The sequence below is a fragment of the Cryptomeria japonica genome, chromosome 1, assembly GCF_030272615.1.
Source record: "Cryptomeria japonica chromosome 1, Sugi_1.0, whole genome shotgun sequence".
Taxonomy (NCBI): domain Eukaryota; kingdom Viridiplantae; phylum Streptophyta; class Pinopsida; order Cupressales; family Cupressaceae; genus Cryptomeria; species Cryptomeria japonica.
This window is the reverse complement of record NC_081405.1, coordinates 20937932-20952748: the sequence shown is the minus strand read 5'-3', so window position 1 is coordinate 20952748 and position 14817 is coordinate 20937932.

Here is a 14817-nt window from a genome sequence, read left to right as displayed (position 1 = left end):
TCTCCCCCTTTGACAGCAATGCCAAATTGAAAGTAAATCATGTAATGTCAAATTTTCACTTTGCATCAACAACATACTGCAACTTGATGCTCCCCCTGTGGAATACATCCAATTCTAGATCAACCCTTATCAAATTATGCAAGCATTTCAGGGACTGATGCAGTCAACATCATGTTCAACTAACTTCATGAAGAGGGACAACCCCTAATTGACTTCTAAGATACTCAAAAGTAGTCTTAGGCAGAGGTTTGGTAAAAATATCTGCAAGTTGCTCCTTGGTAGAAACATGCTCTAAGATAACAGCTTTGCTCTGAACTTTTTCCCTCAAGAAATGATAACCTCTTTCATATACTTAGACTGTGTAATGAAAATACCATTCTTCATTTTTTGTATCTGCAAGCCTATGAAAAAATTTATTTCCCCTACTAAAGACATTTCAAACTCATTTTTTATTTCATCTGCAAAACTATTGCTCATGACATCATTACCTCCAAATATAATATCATCAACAAATACCTCACTAACCAGTATTTCATCTCCTTCAAACTTGAGATATATGTTACTATCATCACTGGTTCTCAAAAAGCCTATCTCCATTAGATGTGTATGAATCCTTTCATACCATGCTTTGGGTGCCTGCTTTAATCCATATAAAGCCTTATGCAATCTGCATACCATATCTTTCTCATCAGTCAAAGAATAACCATCTGGCTGCTCTATGTATACCTCTTCTCCCAATATCCCATTCAAAAATGCAGACTTAACATCCATCTGATATACTTTGAACTTCCTATGGGCTGCAAATGCAAGTAAAGCTCTGACACCTTCTAGTCTTGCTACTGGTGCAAAAGTTTCTCCATAAGCTTCTCCTTCTTCTTGTGCATAACCCTTGCAGACTAATCTTGCCTTGTTGTGAACTACAACACCATCTTCATTTAACTTTTTCTTGTATACCCATTTAGTACCTATAACATGCTTATTTACTAGTTGGGGTACTAGGGTCCAAGTGTTGTTCTTCTCAATTTGATCCAATTCCTCCTCCATAGCTTTAACCCAATGATCATCACCAAATGCAAGAATTCTCTCTGATTCTTCTTCTGGTTAGCACTCTAGCATCCTTATCTCCAATAATCTACTCATGATTGTGATTCAGTCTCATATATGTAGGAATAACATAATCATTATCTTCAAGTTCATCTTCTTCATTGTCATCATCTTCTTCTGAATTTATTTGTTCCGGTTGGATTCGTGCATCAGAATTTGCTTTTCCGATTTCAAATTTCACAGTTTTTGGTTCCAAAAACACAATGCAAGGATCTTCATCCTTTTTCTCTGAACTAGTTCCTTCGGAGACTTCAGGAAATTCATCCACTCGAACATCAGTACTCTCAACAATTCTTTGTGTCCGGTTGTTAAAACATTTGTAGGCCTTACTCTTGGTGGAATAGCCAAGAAATATGCCTTCATCACTCTTAGCCTCAAATTTGCTAATGTAATCACCTCTCTTAATAAAACATTTGCTTCTTGATATCTTAAAATAGCTAACATCAAGTTATCTTCCATACCAATTTTCATAAAGAGTCTTTTCCTTACCTCTCTTTACCAGAACTCAGTTCATTGTGTAGACAGTTGTTCAGATAGGTTCTCTCCAAAAGGTTTTCGCTACACCTTGTATCAACATTGTCCTAGCAGCTTCAACAACTAACCTTGTGCTTCCAAAAACTTTGAATTATTTGACTGATGGTTTCCGGTCATACCATAATTCATAAGGTGTCATTTTGGTGTTTGTTCTTAACTGAACTCGGTTCAAGGCGTATGCAACAGCATGGACAGCTTCTTTCCAATACATATCTGGTAGACTGGCCTCATCCAACATAGTTCTGGCCATCTCCTTGACTGTTTTGTTCTTCCTTTCTACCACACCATTTTGTTGTGGTGTTCTAGGAGCAGAGTATTGTCTTCTAATTCCATGTTTTTCACAATAGTCTTTAAATTCGTTTGATGTGAACTCTCCACCCCTATTTGATATTAGACATTTTACTTTGTACCCACTTTCCTTTTCCACCATCTTCTGAAAGATCTTGAATCTTTCTAATGCTTGTGATTTATCTTGCAGAAAGGTGACCCACGTCATCCTTGAGTAGTCATCAATGAAAAGCATGAAATATCTTTCACCGGCAAGGACTCTTATTCTATTTGGACCACATAGGTCTATATGCACAATTTCAAGTGGTTTTGAGGTGTTGTGCTCCTTTGTCCTAAAACTTACTCTTGTTTGCTTGCCTTTTACACATTCGCCACAAAATGTGTTAACTAGTTTGATGATGGGTGGAATATTTCTCACACACCCTTTTTTGCTCACTGTAACCAAGTTATCAAAATTTATGTGGCCTAAACTTATGTGCCACAACCAACTTTCATCTACTTTTCCTAACATGCATTGGGACTCATAGCATTCCTTCAGATTATAAACATTTCCATCAGTTCTCTTTCCCTCTACCACCACCTTACCAGTGTTGTCTTTCTTTATTTGACAGTTGGTTGAGTCAAAGGTGAATTTGTAATCTTTGTCACGCATATAACTCACACTCAGAAGATTATGTTTGAGGCCTTCCACATAATATACATCATGTGCTTTCAGTTTTCCATCAATGCTTAGTTTTTCTTTTCCCTTTATTTTGATGGAGGAATTGTCTCCAAACCTTACTGATCCACCATTACAATCTTCAAGATTGATGATTTTTCTTTTGTCACCAGTCATATGGTTTGAGAAACCACTATCTACTACCCATAGGTTTTTCCTCTCAACATGCAAGGCAGTCTACACCAAGAGACTTGATTCTACCTTTTCCTTTTCTTTTTCAACCCAAACCGCTTTGATTTCCTTCTTATTTTCAGCTCCTGTATTATGCTTGGGTTCAAATACCATCCTTTGATCAGGATTTTCCTTCACTTGCCTGCTCTTCCTTTTTCTGCATGATTTGGCTATGTGTCCAAGTTCTTGACAATTATAGCATTTGATGTTTTCAATAAAGGATCCACCCCTAATACTATTGTAGGATGTTTGTTGGTTCTCCCGGAATCAAAACTCTTATGTCCATATCCATTACACTGATAGAAAACCACATTCGTATCTCAGAGTGCATTAAATGAATTTGTACTTTCAAAATTCATAGAGGGTTTATTGTTTAGCCTACAATCAGCTATTTTGTGCCCAAATTTATTAAACCAGTAACAGTAACCATGAAAATTTGATACATATCGGTCATGATGTCTTGGTCTGGAGTGGAACTGCCCCATTGGGGGTCTTCCATTCATGTTGTTGAATCTGGTGAAACCATCTTGGTCAATCCCGGCATTCCTCCTTGGATCTACAAATTTGTTCAAGAAATGTGATCTCTGGTTCATTTCTGCATACCGGTTTGGGTGTTGATTTCTAATAGCATCAGCATATGTCTTTTTGTCGGTTTCCTTGCCTACAGTGAACGTCTTCTTTTCTTCTTCTTTATTTGAGGAAGTGAATACTATCTCTTTGTCAGATTTGTCTTTGTGAGTTGACCCTTGACCAACTTCAAAACCTAAACTGCCAGTGTTTTTGGGTGGCTTTTGTTTGCTTAACATCTTATCTAGGGCTTCAGTGTTGCCTTCAAACTTGCTTCTTATCTTTATCTATTCCTTGTTTTCTTCAAGCTCCTTCCTGAGCTTTAATATTTTTGACTCAAGCTCTTGATATTCCTTTTCTTTCTTTGTCAGGTCAAGGGCAGTAACTTCATTGATTCTCTTAGTTTCTTCCAGCTGCAGCTTCAGGTCAGATATGATTTGACTGGATTCTTCCAGAGATTGCTTCAACAGATCATGTTCATCTACAGTAGCAAGCTTCACTCTCTTGAGTTCTCTTCTTGTTTTACTTATTTATTCAAGTGCACTGATGAGTTCACTCTCGAAATCCACTTTAGCCTCAATATCTTCATCTTCCTCTTCTTCAATAACTGGTTTGTCAAATGCCATGAAAATATTTACTTTTCTTTGGTCCTCATGGTCATCATCCTTTGATGCATCCTCATCATATGTTGTGTCATCTTTAATGGTGTAAAGACTATTTTAGTTCTGGTAGTCTCTTCTTCCTTGCCGATAGTCATTCCTTTCTCTGTCTTTGCCGATAGATCTTCTGAGTTCTCTTGACTCATCTCCACCGGTATCTTTGTGAGGACAGCTTGTAGCGAAGTGTCCTACCTTCCCACAATTGAAACATTTCAGTGGTAGTTTTCCTTTGTATTGGCTAGATCCTCTTTTGAGCTTCCTGACAAAGTTTGCCACTTCAGCATCATAATCTTCACTGGATTCTTTATGAGCAACAGCTTCCTTCCCCTTTTTGGTGGTATTGAAAGCAACTTATTTTCTTGAGGAAGTCTCACCTGTAGTTCTCATCTCATAGGTTGTCAAGGAACCAAACAGTTCATCCATAGTAAAAGTCTTCAGATCCTTGGCTTCTTCTATAGTTGACACTTTAGTATCATATTTGTGAGTGAGAGATCTAAGTATCTTTTTGACAAGAACTTCATCTGCAATCTCTTCACCAAGTCCTCTGATAGCATTCACAGTTTCATCAAATCTGTGAAGATATTCTGCAATTTTTTCATCATCTTTCATTTTGATGCTTTCTAGTTGGCTCCTTAGAGTTTGTAATTTGGCTTCCCTGACCTTTGCATCTCCCTCAAACAGCCTCTACAACTTGTCCCATGTTTCCTTTGTTGAAGCACAGTGCATAACTTTGACAAATTCATTATCAGACAATCTGCTCAAGATGGCATGTTTAGCCCTTGCATTATTTTCATACTCCTTCTTTGCATCCGGATCAGTGGGAGGAGTGTTAGGAATAGCATACCCATTTTTTACTGACATCCATACATAAAAGCCAAGAGATGAAATATATGTCTCCATTCTTCTGCTCCAAAAGGCATAGTTAGATCCATCAAAGATGGGACTTTTGAGGAGGCAGACTCATTTCTTGCCATTGTGCTCAAGGTCCAGAACCTACCCAAGGTTTAGAGATAACCAAGAACTTGGCTCTGATACCAATTGTTGAACACAGAATACCACTGAGAGGGGGGCTGAATCAGTGGTTCCTAGATCTATTACTTTCTTTGAACAATCTTAATAATATCAATTTTATGCTTTAATCTTATAAACTGTCAGACAAGTAATATAAGAGAGAAAGCCAAAGAGCCCATGCACACACAGTCAAACCACAACACCAGATTTACGAGGAAAAATCAACATGAGAAAAACCTCGGTGAGAAAATTTGTTGAAGACTACTACTCCAATCCAACCTCACAGGTAAAACACAGATTTACAAAGATTTTGGGCACCAACCCCTGCACCAAGCTCAGACTTGGCGATGTATATTGAAATACCGATTGAATGCAATTAAGGCTTCTTGCTAAAAATGAGTTTTGCAACTCTTGAATCAATTTACTCATCGTGTCTCTACACACTGTGTCACTCCAGGATGTCGCTTGCACTTCCACACCTCACTATTTTAGCTCAACCGCTCTATTGAGAAACTACTGGTACAAGCTACTCACCAGTCTGTCTGCTACCTAGCACCGTAACTTATTCGAAATCTCTCCTCCAGTGTACTCTTCACTTTCTTCTCACTTCTCTTCTATACCCTAATCTTTTTCACAGCAGCATCATCTCTTCTGTCTGTAGTTCCTTCTACTTATTAAATGAGTTCCCGCCAAAAAGTAGATTCAAAATCTAGGCGGTTAGGGTTTCTTCACCATCCTCGAGGCAAATCAAATCCAAACAGATTTGCACGATATGATCTCCTTGCAGTCCATCTGTTCATCTCCATCATTTTCGTGCTTTTTTAGATACAAGAAAAACGCAATCCTTTATTTTTTATTTGCATTTGACAAATTGCCATGAATGCCTCTGTTGTTTTCTTCTCGACATGATCTTTCAATCCGATCTTCTATCTTCGATCCAGACGCCAACTACTCCCCTGATCTTCCTCTTTCATTCCTTCTTTCTTGAGCCGTAATCAGTCTGATATGATTCCTTGATATGTAGTTCCTTCATTAATGATGAATATCAGTTTCATCAACCTTGCGAATGAAACTTCACTAACTACACCCTACTTGCCACCTCAGCTTCACGTGACATTACACCAATCAAGACACGGCCTTCTTGTGTTCTTCACCGGTCAAGTTCTTCACCAGTTGATCGGTATAGCATCCAGCACCAGTTGCACATTTTAACACTCTGCCTCTTCATCTCCACCGGTTGACATCAATGACAACTTAGTGTTAATATGCCAACAAACCTATTATGCCAGAGCATTTTTTTCTTAGCAGGAAGTTTAGCTTCCAATGAATTAGCATTATGCATCATTACAGTTGTCTTAACTGACTTTTCAGAGGTCACATTACAACATATAGGTTCAGCATTTAACTTATATAGAGTACCAATACGATCACCCTTTGCCAATACAATGGAACCCCTAGTCATCTTGCAACCACCAAATACAAATGTAACTTGTACTCTAGCATCATTAAGTTTACTTACAAAGAGAAGATTTCTTGCCAAACCTGGTATATGAAGGAATCCATTTATCCCCTTCACTCTACCATCTGGGAGCTAAATTTTGATTCTGCCTCTCCCTACAATCTCCAACGTAGAATCACTAGCTAGGTATACCTTTCGACCATCATACGATTCATACTTCGAGAACCACTCCTTGTCAGAGGTCATGTGGAAAGATGGGCCAGAATCTACTAACTAAGTGTCATCTGAGGTAGGCACTACTAGGGCTGATACAAATGCAACTTCATCACTTTGAGAAGACTCAGTGTCAGAATGCTTCTTCTTCTTCTCCTCCTCCTTGCAATCCTTTCAGATATGCCCTTTCTGCCCACAGTTCCAGCACTTCACCTTTAACTTCTTGCCTAGAGATTTAAATCTCTCTTGAGACTTGGACTTCTTTCCTTTCTTCTTGTATTTATCCTTTGGTCTGCCTTGAATAGAGAGTGCATCTTTTGTTGTCTCAGAGGACTTCTTTCTCATTTCTTTTGAACAAAGAGTATTAACCATAGTATCCATCTTGAATTGGGTCGTAGTACTACCGATAGTCATCACTAAGTGATCCCAAGAGTCGGGCAATGAACACAATAGCAGCATGCAATGTTCTTCTTCTTGAATGGACACACCAATGGAAGTTAATTGTGCAAGAACCATATTGAATGCATTCAAGTGGTCTGCCAATGGTGTTCATGCATCCATCTTCAGAGAGTACAATTTCTTCCTCAAGAAAACTTTATTCACCAAGGATTTGCCTTGATAAATATCTCCCAGCTTACTCCAGAGAAGATGTACAATCTTCTCCTCATGGATGTTTAACAGAATGGAATCAGCAAGACATAGCCTGATTAGACCCCTCGCCTTCTGATCGGCTAAATCCCAATCTTCTTGCTTCATGCCTGAAGGTTTTTGTGCAGTTATAGCAATCCAAAGATCTCAGTCGACCAGTAAGTCTTCCATCTTGAGTTTCCATAGTTCAAAACTGGAACCATTAAATTTCTCCATGTCTATGCGCCCTGAGGTGCTCGCCATCTTAACCTATAAAATAGACAAGTAGACACTCTACAAGACTCCCACTGAAATAGAATTGACACAAAAAACCAACCCTAACCAACAAGGATAGCAAAATGGACCAAGCTCTAATACCACTTGTAAGGAAAGAAAGTGCGTAAATTTGCTTCCCTAATGTCAATTTGCAGGGGAAAAAAAATAGTGTTTACAAATTTCAACTTTTATAGAATACGGCACAAGCATGAGCATACATAATTAAACAACACGGAGATAGAATACACAAAGTTAACGTGGGAAAACCCTTTTGGGAGAAAAACCCACCACCAACATAAAACAACTTTATTAACAGTATGTCAAATACAATAAAGTCCAGTCTACAGACTTCCTTCACTCTATCAAACAATCTTTCCAGATGAAACAAAACCACACAGGTCAAACTGCAATTACCGATCGCTCAATAGCTATCATAGTTCATTAACATTTGGTTCACATTCAGCTTCAAATACCAGACTAGTTGATCGTTACATCTACCCAAGATGGTTGGGAAGTCGAACTGTCTCTTTCGGTCTACACTCATAGAAAACCAAATATCCCACATGCAGCAGAGCATCGGGTCAGTTCGCATTCATATACACCGATAGTCTCATCCTTAGTGTCTGAGTGGTCACCTTTTTGGATCTTGGTTCAATCTCACAACGTAGTCGATCTTCGCTCCATCAGCCATCGGTATAGCCTTCAACCGGTAGAGCCGATCACCTGATGATACCCAATTGCCTAAGGCGGCCCCATCGAGTCATCGGCATAGCATTCATCCAGTAGAGTCGATCGCCTGATGATACCCGATCGCTAAAGGAGACTCCATCGGGTCATCGGCAAGACACATGCAAAGTTACCCCGACCTTTGAAAACCAAGAGCGGACCTTATCGGGTCATCGGCACATGCCCAAAATTGCTATCCCAATAAGCAAAGCACTCCAAGGCAAAACAAAGCAGACTCATCGGGACTTCAGCGTAGCCTTCATCACATCAACCTAATTATCGATATCAACCCGGAGCGCCTAAAGTAGGTTCATCGAGTATCAGCATAGCTTCCGATAGTAACACCCGATAGTCGATGACAACCCAGACCGCCTAAGATAGCTCCATCGGGTCATCAGCACAACTTTGATGTAGTCTTCCACTCTGTTGTTCCATCGGTGTAGGCTACCCCGATCAACCCATATATGTCAAGTGAATTAGAGGCACATTTCCAACAATGATTGACTAGTGTCCATGGTTGTGCCTCACATACCTTGAGTATTTGGAGGACTTCCCTAGAGAACTTTAGCCTAGATTAAGACTTCTCAATCATTTTTTCCTCATGGTGCACCGATATTAGTGAGGGATAGTGCTCACACTATGTGTTTGTGTGTTGAGATAAAGGCTACTTTGGGAAAGGCTTGTCCTCCAAATTAAGAGGTTTATGGTGGTACATGACCATATAATCTTTAGATGTGCTTCAAATGCTAGTATGACACTAATGGTATGGGTGTTGTCATTCTTCTAGAGTGAAGATGGAAGCCAACCTAGTGAGTCCATGAGGTTTAACACAACCACTTAGATCATATCTTTCAAAGACCTTTTTGTTTTGGAAAAGTTTGAAATATTGGTTGAATTAGTCCACATATTGGTTGTTATGGTTACAATTGTCACCAACCACATCCAATTATAACCTACAAACTATTTATTGTTGTTCTTTCTAAGTGTTACAAAAGTACATTAATTATTGTTTAAATAATATCGATTGCAATTGTTTGGGTTGGTAAAACTAAAAAGACTCTCTATATAAAGGGTGTAAAGGTTTAATGATTTAGGCACGTTGAAAATGTGTGTAAGCATCCTACTATGGTGAATGAAGATGAGAATTATGTCATACACAATCGATTAACAAGATTATTAGAAAGAAAGAGCACAGAGAGTGAGCATTTTGGAGCATCAAACAACAAAGTCTCATCAGTTTGCATCTAGTGTCTTTTAAAGTTTCTTTGTATAATAGTTGTTGTAATATATCTCTGCATATGAAAGATGTTTGGATTGAGTCAATCATTAGTAGTATTAAAAATAATATAACAATATGTTATAGAAACCTTTGATGAGATTATTTTGAACATATTAGAAAAGAATATCTGAAGCTGATAGAGTTACATAGTAAACATTTGCTTGTCGATTTTAGGTGTTATGGAGTTTAATAAAAAAAATTGAAGGAAATATAGATCAGCAATAATTAATGTTTGTAACATCCTTTTGGTTGATATCCCAAGGATGTTGGATTGGTGCTTAGATTATGTAGTTCATGTTGTTGTAGGAGTTGGTGCTCTCATGCAAGGAAATAGGTGATTCCTTAGTGTTGTTGCCCTTATATTTGGTATATCTTATTTTTTTGTGAGGCTAGGTTAGGATGGTAGATCCTAGTAGCTCTTCTCATCGTGGATTTTCTCATCTAGGTTTTCAACATATTTCTTGTGTACTAGTGTCTACATGTGGTTGCATTCTTTTCAATTCCAATTCTAAGTTTTTTAGTTTATCAAGAATAGCTAATTAATTAAAGATCTAAAAGTTTAATATACTATTGATTCACCCCCCTCTCCTTCGTAGAATTGTGTTCTACAATTGGTATCAAATCCTGGTACTTAAAAAGGCTTAATCAATTTAGGTAGATATTGGATAAAGAACACATGGATTGTTGAGAAGGATCCTCCTCAAATAAAGCACCTTTATTTGATGGTACCAATTATTATTTATGGATTATTAGAAGGGATAGTTATTTGTCTTCTTTGGGGTTTGATGTATGGATGTTTGTTGTAAATGTTTATCCAATACCTACAACTTCTCTAACTAATTCTATTGATGAGAGAGAATTTGAAAATAATGTAAAGACAAAGAACACATTTTTTTGTGGTTTATCTAATATTGATTTTGTTAAAGTGATGTATTGTCAATCTATTGAAGAAATCTAGGACAAACTAAAGAATATTTATGAAGGTGATGTCAAAGTTAAGCAAGAAAAGTTACAAACATACAAGGTGAAGTGCAAAGATTAATGAAGAAAAGCATATTGTTGATTATCATCTTAAGGTTGATGAGATTGTCAATGCAATTAAAGGTCTTGGAGAAGACATAAAAGATGATGTTGTTCAGAAAGTGTTAAGATCCTTGCCTTCAAGATATGACTAAAAAATTTATGCAATTGAAGAACCCATGGATCTTAATAAAACTATAGTTGATGGTCTGCATATAATTATTATAGCATATGATATGAGAATGGTTGGTGAAGATAATTCTAAAAGAGAAGTTGCATTTAAAGAAACAAAGAAAGCAAAGGAGATAGGTTATGAATAAAAGTGATACTGATGAAGATATATATTATTAGAAAAATTAAAAGGTTTTGGCAAGTACAAAGGGAAGTTGTCTTTTAAGTGCTTCAATTGTGGAAAGATTGGGCACTTCGTTACTAAGTGCCCATGTGGTAGAAATGATAAAGATGATGAAGAAGACTTTAAGAAGAAAAATACAACTTGGTTTCATTACAAGCAAAGAAATTCTTCAAAGAACAAGAAAAGATTGTATATCCAAGAAGAAGATATCACAAATTCAAAAGACAACAATGAGTATGAGTTTGATGTTGACAAATGTGTGATATTATTCATGGTTGTTGGATCTGTAAAGCGGAAAATAATCGAACCCTAGTCGTTCTCCCCTCCCCAACTCCGAGGAGAGAGAAGGGGGAGTCACTAGGGTTGATGGTTTTCACTTAGGAGGGACTTTACATTCAAAAGAGGGGTTGAAACCCACAAGATCCAATCCCACGCAATGCAAGATTGGATTCTATATGAGTTTCAAGGGTTGTGATAGCAAGGATACCCTCTTTTGTAAAGAATGTAGATAGAATGATTAAGCTAAGAATACATAGAAAGTGAGAAAGATTCGCTTATAAACTGAGATAGGGATATGATATGAAGCTGCGGACCTGGAATTAGCAGTAAAATGTCGAGATGGCGCTGTCCTGCAAATTTGAGCAAAAGTTGACGGGACGATGGCGCCCAGCGTGTACACGGTCCTCCGAAAAATCCGCGAAACGAAGGGGGATCTATTCGTCTCTGCACAAGGATTCCAGATCTTCAATTTCAGTCGCGTACCTGCAACCTACACACAGAAAAGCGAAGACGATTGGGGGGTTAGGGATTAGGGGTTTGCCTTTAGGTCAAACCCCGGTTTTGGAATTAACCAAGAAATGAGAAATGTTGTAAATGTAAATGTCTGTAATGTAAAACAAGTACTAATACCTTGTTGTAAGGATGTTTGTATCCTTATATGCGAAGGTATAGATGTTGTTGTTTGTTGTATGTTGTATGTTGTAGCATGTAATGTGTTGTAAGTGATCTCCTCTTCAATGGTTGAATCCTTGTCTTGAATGCAACACTTAGCCTTGAATGGAGACTTAGAATGATCAATTGCTTGAAGGAATGCTTGAATGCTTGAATGCTTGAATGTTTGAATATTGTTTTCACCTTTTTCCCATCCTCCAAAATGAGAGAGGAAAAGTAGTTTATATACTTGCCGATTAGGGTTAAAAGACTGATTTTCTCGACCTTAGGCCGACCAGGAAATGTTATTTTCCAATTTGCAAACAAAAAGGCCCGAAGTCCCATAGGAGACCGGGCCCAAAATAGGGCCAGGGACCAGGGCGCTGGGCGCCATGGTCCTGGGGGACCAGGGCGCTGGGCGCCATGGTCCTAAAGGACCAGGGCGCTGGGCGCTCTGGTCCCACCTCCCGGGACAACGGGGTGCAAGGAGGATCAGGCCAGGGTGCTGGAAAAATGCAGTTTTTGGTGTCATGAGCAAGTTTCGGGGTCTCCATTCAGGTTTAGTGTTGCGTCGCCATCGTGAAGACCCAAATGCGGTCGAAATTGCAAGTGTCGCAATTTTAGGACGCTACAGGATCAATTATTCAAGATTAAAGTAATAATGTTTTACATGATCTTGAAGGAGAGATAGACTTTGAAGGTGAAGTGTTATGTGCCTTAGACAAAATCAGAAGACTGAAGAAAGAGAACAGCAAACAAAAGACCTATGCATTGGAAAAAAATGAAGCACTAAAGAAATACCTTGAAGAAAGTTATCAAATGATTATCACTCTGAAAGATGAAGTTGAAGAGGCCAAGAAAAGTGAAGAGGCAATAAATTATGATTTTTTGTTGAAATCTAAAGAATGTTTGATATTAGAAAATAAAGCAGTGGCTTTACAAAATAATCTTGAATAATTAAAAAGTGAGTTTGAAACAAGATTAAAGTTTGTGAAGAGTTTTAATATGTTGGATGAAATGTTAGCATGTTAAAGAGTAGACAAGAACAAATCTGGTTTGGGTTTTGGTGAAAGTCAAAGCTCTAGCACAAGTAGTTATTTCAACAAGAATGTTAATGACAATGGTTATGTTAAAGTCCAAAGGTAGAAATGGTATCCACAATGGTTTCCTCCTACAAGAAGAGTTTTACTTAACAAGTTTTATCCCTATTTTTATGGTTATTGTAACTTTTGCAATTATTTTGGTCATAAAGTAGTTGATTGTAGAGTTATGTCAACAAGGAGAACTAACTTTGTTAGTAGAAATTAATTTTGATTGTTTAAAGGATTTCAACGTAGCCTATTATAATCATCAAAATGTTGGTCATATTGCAAGACAATGTAACATGAGTTTTGCAAAACAAAGGAAGAGTGGAAATAAGTTCTCGAGTGATCCTAATAATTTCAAGAAAGAAACAAAGAAAGTATGGAAAAAGAAGGAAGGAAAGAAGTCTAAGAAAAATATGATTGTTTAGATTTATTTTCATGCTAAGAAACATATTAATCTTTTGATAATAGATAACAGATGCTCAAAATAGATGACTATTGATAAGAGTAAGTTCATCACTTTTACCAATTCAAATGGTGGTGCAGTGAAATTTGGTGACAAATCATCAGTTTAGATTCATGGTGAAGGTTCTTTGAGCATTAATGGTACTTTAGAAACACATAATGTTTGGTATGTTGAAGGATTAAAATATAATTTGCTGTGTTATTCAAATGTGTGGCAATGGATACTTTGTAATCTTTAATGCTTAATGATATTAAATTAGAAAAATCAAATCAAGAAGGTTAATTGCTAAAATAAAAAGAACAAAAATATTAATTTTTATGATCTCATAGAAGGAAAAGGTAAACATTGTTTATTGGGGCAAGTTGATGAAAGTTGGTTTTGGTGTAGATGGAAACTTGAGGTTTTGGCTTCTCTGTCTCTTTGATTCCATTCACGAGAAAGAATTTTCTCAAGGGGAGTATTTCACTACCTTATTTTATGTCCTTGGCCCTTTGTCATTGATGAAAAAGGGGGAAAAATTGATGAAGATTTATTTCAAATTTGTTGTAGATTTAGATTTGCAGATGCTTTGATTGTTGTTGAGGGAGGAGCTTTGTTGATATAAATTTAGATTTGATTTCATTTTCAAATTATTGTGTGGATATAAATTGAACAGGTTGTTGTCAATTGGATTTTTTTGACATCAATTCCAAAGGGGGAGATTGTTAGAAATATTTATGTTTGTCATTAATGTCAAGTTATATTAGATGTATTCATATTAACAACAATTGAAAAGATTGTGAAACCCTAAGTTGATAATGATATTTTTCAGAAATTTTGATGTATGAAACCCTAGTCTAATAAATGTAAAATGCACATATCTGGTTGTCTCAGATGGTGATATGACAATCTTCAAGAATTTAAGTAATAACAATACTCTGGATCTGCATACATCAATAATCCACTTGAATGATAACTATGATATTATTGATCTTTCTAAGAAATTGACCATGGTGAAGAATAATAAGCTTCTATCCTTGATTCTTAAGACGAACATTAACAAAATTTTAACATTTGTTGTTGTTGCATTGTGGTTGCATCCCATTTAGAAGAAATAACCATGTTTATGATCTATAAATTAATGATTATTTCAAACAAAAATGTTTGATACACAGTTGGTTTTTTAGGTTCAAAAGTTGAATCATTGATAATAAAGATTGATCCATGGGCTCATTGTCTATATAATGTGTATCATATCATTCAAAGTCCTTTTGTTTTGGATTAGTTTGAAATATTGGTTGAATTGATTCACATATTGGTTTTTATGGTTACAATTGTCACCAACCACAT